We start from the raw sequence: 6926 nt of genomic DNA on the forward strand, positions 1-6926 counted from the left end.
GGAGTTAAAATCCCAACAACCACATGGTAGCTCACAACCATCTGTAATAAGATCTGATGCCCTCTTCATCTGGGTCTGAAAACTACAGTGTACTTGCATATAATAAATAAATAAATCTTAAAAGAAAAGTCACAATACCTGGTTGTGCCCAGTACAGAGGATTTAGATGAGATGCTGGCAGTCTAATTCATCAAACCAAGAGGATTCTATAGGCCCTACATAGTAATCAGAATGCCGGGCTCTCGGGGCAAACACATGCCAACAGACTAGGTTGCCAACCTAGCTCCTGGGTACCTACCTCGCTGAACACAGCTGTGAAGTGCAGGAGCAATTGGCAGCTTGAAGATGACATTTTCTTGAGCTGGGGCAGAGTGATCGCCTAGTGTGCACTAAGCCCTGAATTCAGTCCCCAGCGTGAACTTGAGTGTGTGTCTGTGATGCCAGTACTGGGGAGGGGAAAACAGGAAGATCAGGCAGATTCTGGTAGCAGGATTCATGCCCCAGAGATGGCTGTGGGTTTAACGGAAGCTGGTTCTGCTCTGCTACCGCCCCTGGTGATTTGTCTCTTTTCATGGCCCTTATTTTCCACTCCTAAGAACTCCTTTCCAGAATGGGAAGGCTCTTACAGAGAACGCGTGTTCAGTTCTCAGAATTCACTTGGCTAGTCACAACCAGCTGTGTAACCTCAGTTCCAGCGGAATCTGGTGCCCTCGCCTGGCCTCGGTAGGCACTGCATGCTCATGATGCACTTGCATATATGCAAGCCGTCCATACATATATAACAAAAAACCACATTTAATAAACGACCTTTTAAATTATTTTTGTTTGTTATTTACTTGTAGTGCTGTAGATGGAACCCAGGATCTCAGGAGCACACTGGATGCACCTGGCAACTCATATCTTTCTTAGTTACTCCTAAAAATGGCAGCCTGACTATTTATACTTAAACATTTCCTAATAGTGATTGTTCAAAACTGGTGAATTCAAGGCCAGACAGGACTACATAGAGAGACTGTCTTAAACAAACAAACACCCCTGACTTGCAGTAGTAGTCACGGGCCTCGGCATGGCAGACTCACAAGAAAGCTCGATTTTCCGAGTTACTTAGCAAAGACCGGCTTCTCTGAGGTCTGCCTCTGCTCTAAGCATGGCCTCCCAGCACTTCCCGCGGGCTTCCTTACCCCTTTCTTTTTTTTTTTTATTAATTAATTTATTTATTCACTTTACATCCTGATTGCAGCCCTCCCCTAGTCCCAATCCCGTCCCTTCCCCCCACCCCCTTCCCTCCCCCTTTTCTCTGAGAATGGGGAGGTCTCCCTGGGAAATCAAGTCACTACAGAACTAAGCATAGCCTCTTCCACTATGGCCAGTCAAGGTGCCCCAGTTAGGAGAATAGGATCCACAGGCAGTCAACAGAGTCCGAGACGGCCCCCACTCCAGTGTTGTGGGTTTTGTATGAAGACCAAGCTGCACATCTGCTACATATGTGTGGGGGCAAACGGGGGAGGGGGACACTAGGTCCAAACCATGCTTGCTCTTTGGTTGGTGGCTCAGTCTCTGGGAGGCCCCAAGGTTTAAAAGACTATCTTTTTATTTTTTTTTAATTTATTTGATATATTCTTTTATTTACATTTCAAATGATTTCCCCTTTTCTGGCTTCAACAAATGATGCAGGTCTAAATAGATGTGTGTATGCTGAAAATGCAAATAGATCCATATTTATCACAACATAAACTCCACATAGAAATGTATGAGACCTTAAACTAAAACCGAACACACTGAATCTAATAGAAGAGGAAGTGTAAAACATCCTTGAACCCATTGGCCAAGGAAGACAAAATCCTGACGAGAACATGAATGGCTTAAGTTCTAAGAAAAAGAGTTGATAAATGGGACCCCATGAAACTGCAAATCTTTTTTTTCTCCTTTTTTTATTCGATATAATCTTTATTTACATTTCAAATGATTTCCCCTTTTCTGGCTCTCCACTCCCCGAAAGTCCCATAAGCCCTCTTCCCTCCCCCTGTTCCCCCATTTACTCTTTCCCACTTCCCTGTTCTGGAATTCCCCTATACTGCTGCACTGAGTCCTTCCAGAACCAGGGGCCACTCCTCCGTTCTTCTTGGACATCATTTAATATGTGGATTATGTCTTGGGTATTCAAAGTTTCTAGGCTAATATCCACTTATCAGGTAGTACATACCATGATTGATCTTTTGAGACTGGGTTACCTCACTTAGTATGATGTTCTCTAGCTCCATCCATTTGTCTAAGAATTTCATGAATTCATTGTTTCTAATGACTGAATAGTACTCCATTGTGTAAATATACCACATTTTTTGTATCTATTCCTCCGTTGAGGGACACCTGGGTTCTTTCCAGCTTCTGGTTACTACAAATAGGGCTGCTATGAACATAGTGGAGCATGTTTCCTTATTGCATGCTGGGGAATCCTCTGGGTATATGCCCAGGAGTGGTACAGCAGGGTCCTCCGGAAGTGTCATGCCCAGATTTCTGAGGAACCGCCAGACTGATTTCCAAAGTGGTTGCACCATCTTGCAATCCCACCAACAGTGGAGGAGTGTTCCTCTTTCTTCACATCCTCGCCAACACCTGATGTCTCCTGATTTTTTGACCTTAGCTATTCTGACTGGTGTGAGTAGCTTATGCTCTAAGATCAAGAATTGACAAATGGGACCTCATAAAACTACAGTTTCTGTAAGGCAAAGGACACTGTCAAAAGGACAAAACATCAACCAACAGATTGGGAAAGGATCTTCACCAGCCCTAAATCTGACAGAGGGCTAATATCTAATATATACAAAGAACTCAAGAAGGTAGAACCCAGAGAACCAAACAACCCTACTAAAAAGTGGGGTACAGAGCTAAACAAAGAATTTTCACATGAAGAACTTCGGATGGCTGAGAAGCACCTTAAGAAATGTTCAACATCCTTACCCCTTTCTAAAGCCCTTCTTCCTGCCACATAGCTGCCTGCTGCCCTGTGGCAGAACTCACAGGACATGGGATTCTCTCTTCTCCCCTCCACACTTTTCTAGGAACTGCTGTGGGCTGCAGCTTGTCTGCCCTCGAATGTCCCTGGCTTAAAAACCCAACTACCAAACAAAACAAAAGCTACCATGGAAAATAACGGTGCCTTGTGTAAGGTGACAAATATGGATCTATTTCTTTTTCTTTTTTATTAGCTATTTGTTTTATTTACATTTCAAATGGTATCCCCTTTCCACGTTACCCCTCCAAAACCCCCATTCCATCCCCTATCCTCCTGCTCCCCCTGACAATTTCCTGACTTGCATTCCCCTATTCTGGGGAATCGGGCCTTCACAGGACCAATGGCCTCTCCTCTCATTGATGTCTGAAATGGTCATCTTCTGCTACTTATGTAGCTGGAGCCATGGGTCCCTCCATGTGTACTCTTTGGTTGGTGGTTTAGTGCTTGGGAGCTCTGGGGGGGGGGTACCGGTTGGTACATATTATTGTTCCTCCTGCAGGGCTCCAAACCTATTTAGCTCCTTGGGTCCTTTCTCTAGTTGCTTCATTGGGGACCCTAAGCTCATTCTATTGGTTGGCTGTGTGCCATGGATGTTTTGGTCCACTTTCCAATAAGGATCAGAGTATCCACACTTTGGACTTCCTTCATCTTGAGCTTCTTGTGGTCTGTGAGTTGTATCTTGGGTATTCCGAGCTTCTGGGCTAATATCCACTTATCAACAAGTACATACCATGTGTGTTCTTTTGTGATTGGGTTACCTCACTCAGGATGATATTTTCTAGCTCCATCCATTTGCCTAAGAATTTCATGAATTCATTGTTTTTAATAGCTGAGTAGTACTCCATTGTGTAAATGTACCACATTTTCTGTATCCATTCCTCCATTGAGGGACATCTGGATTCTTTCCAGCTTCTGGCTATTATAAAATGAGGCTGCTATGAACATAGTGGAAGAACTTTCTGAGAAACTGCCAAACTGATTTCCAGAGTGGTTTTTACCAGCTTGCAATCCCACCAGCAGTGGAGGAGTATTCCTCTTTCTCCACATCTTCTCCAGCATTTTCTGTCTCCTGAGTTTTTGATCTTGGCCATTCTGACTGGTGTGAGTAGACTCTCAGGGTTGTTTTGATTTGCATTTCCCTGATGATTAAGGATGTTGAACATTTCTTTAGGTGTTTCCCAGCCATTTGGTATTCCTCAGTTGAGAATTCTTCGTTTAGTTCTGTACTCCATTTTTAATAGGGTTATTTGGTTCTCTAGGGTCTAACTTCTTGACTTCTTTGTATATATTGGATATTAGCCCTGTGTTGGATGTGGGATTGGGAAAGATCTTTTCCCAATCTGTTGGTTGCCGTTTTGTCCTATTGACAGTGTCCTTTGCCTTAAAGAAATTTTTGCAGTTTTATGAGGTCCCATTTACCCCAAGTGGGTAAAGAACATAAAGATAAAACCAGACACACTGAACGTAATAGAAGAGAAAGTAGAAAATAGCCTAGACCTCATTGACACAGGGGGACATTTCCTGAACAGAATACCAATGACTTGGGTTCTAAGATCAGCAACTGATAATTGAAAAGCTTCTGTAAGGTAAAAATCAGTGTGAATAGGACAAATCAGCAAATTTCAGATTGGGAAAAACTTCAATAAAACAAACAAAACCAAAATAAAATAAAATGAAATGAAATAATGACGCCAGTAAAAACTCAGGCCCCATGCTCTGAGCGCCCAACAGGTGATGAGAGAAGCCTACAGCCTAGATTTTTTTTTTTTTTTTTTAAATCTTGGCTTTGCTGGAGGTAAATGTAGAGTTAGATTTGAATCAGTCAGCTTGGAGAAGAGTTTGAGCCAGAACAGCTGAGTTGAACCAGCCAGCCAGAACTCAGAAAGAATAAGAAAGGATGTGCTTGGTCTGCAGAGATGGCTCAGTGGTTAGAGCACGGACCGCTCTTCCTAAGGTCCTGAGTTCAAATCCCAGCAACCACACGATGGCTCACAACCGTCCATAATGAGATCTGATGCCTTCTTCTGGTATGTCTGAAGACAGCTACAGTGTACTTACTAACAATAACAATAAATAAATCGTTAAAAAAAAGTAAGCTGATTCAGCAGTAAATCTCAGGCTGAAAACATTCTAGACCTAAGTAAGGTTGTATGAGGCTAGAAGCTTCCAGGACTAGGTCTAGGTTAGCAGCCAGAGATGATAGGCCCCTGAGATGACAATTACTATAGGAGAATAAAAGTTACTTTTGCATAGAAGTCAGCTTAGCAGGTTGGTGGTACAGGCTCAACTATAAACCTCCTGGCAACTTGGGAGGCTGGGGAAAGAGGGCCGCAAGTGTCTTGGGCTACATACAGGGTAAGTTCAAGCTAGCCTAGAAAACTTGAAGAGCCCCTGTCTCCTGTTCACTTCTTTATATATAAAGAAGGCATGGTCGCCTGGACCTGGAGTCCCAGCATCAAACCTGGGTCCTCTGGAAGGACAGCAGCGCTCTCAAGCACTGAGCTCCTTCTCCATCGGCACGTCTTCTTTTCAACTGCTGGCTTCCAGTCCCAGAATGACTGACCATACACCCGAATCTCCATCCGGCCCGTCCTCAGCAGGTCCTGGATGGTTCAAGGAACTGATTGCATCAAATGTGCCACCCTGAAGTGGCAGGGATTAGGGACTGTGTGAAACCAGAAGAAGCTCAGGTGTGGCCCACTCCGTGACCTTGATCAACCCTGACAAGTGACCACATCCCCCTGCGGCTCCGGGGATGGGCACCGGCACCACCACTCACCTCTGCCTCATTTCAGCCTCTGTCCCTGATTCACAATGCCTGATTCCCAACGGTCCCTCACCAAGCTCAGCGTCATTCATTCCTCGTGAGCTCGCCCATGGAGAACTAGGCTGGCCAGTGCCCAAACAACTGCTGAGCACAGGGCAGGCGTGAGCCCTCCCTTTCTTCCGCGCCCCCCTTTCTCTCCCCGTTCCCATTCTTCAGCCTAGACACACTTCCTATGGAGGAAATCACAAGCCACCCTCTCTAGCTCTGACCCACCCACGCGTCGTCGTCGTGGTAGCTCTGTGTTTACGTCCTACTCCAGCTCAGCCCGTAGCTTCCCACGTGGTCTTCTAAGACCTCAATTCAGGGAGAGCCGAACTACGTCCCTGCATGCAGAACTTATGGAAAGGGCGATTCTGAGCCGGAGATGCTGATGGTGTGGAGGATGCTGATGGTGTGGAGGATGCTGATGCTGATGGCAGTGGAGGCTTTACTGAGCTGAAAGAAGATAGAGATGCGGAGAACAGTGGCTTTGGTTTCCAATTATTTGGTTTTCTAGATGAAGTCTCGCCTGTGGCAAGCACCAACATAGATAGATAGATAGATAGATAGATAGATAGATAGATAGATAGATAGATAGATGGATAGATAGATAAATGAACGACAACAACAAAACATTTCCTCCCCAAGAAATTTTCACCAGAGGATCTGGAGAGATGGTTAAGTGGTTAAGAGCATTTGCTCTTCTTCCGGAGGACCTGGGTTCGATTTCCAGCACCCACATGGTGATACATGAGAGTCTGTGACTCCAGTCCTAAGGGATCCTAGGGCTGGCTTCTCCTGGTGCATAACACCTAAGCAGTCAAAAACACCCACACATTTCAAAAAGAAAAAGAAAAGAAGTTTTATCTAAGTGTGGTTGCACAGATCTTTGGACTCAGTACTTGAGAGAGGGGGAGGTGGGTCTCCATCAGCCACTTTACTAGGCCTGTCAGGGCTACATAGTGAAAGACTGTCTAGAAAAGAAGGAAAGAAAAAACGAAAGTTCAAGTCAGGGGCTGGGACTGTAGCTCAGTTGCTCCAGTGCTTGTCTTCCATGAATGAATCCTAGGTTGGATCGCAGCACCGTACAATCCAGGCTTGGTGGAC

Source organism: Apodemus sylvaticus, chromosome 3 (assembly GCF_947179515.1).
Source record: "Apodemus sylvaticus chromosome 3, mApoSyl1.1, whole genome shotgun sequence".
NCBI lineage: Eukaryota > Metazoa > Chordata > Mammalia > Rodentia > Muridae > Apodemus > Apodemus sylvaticus.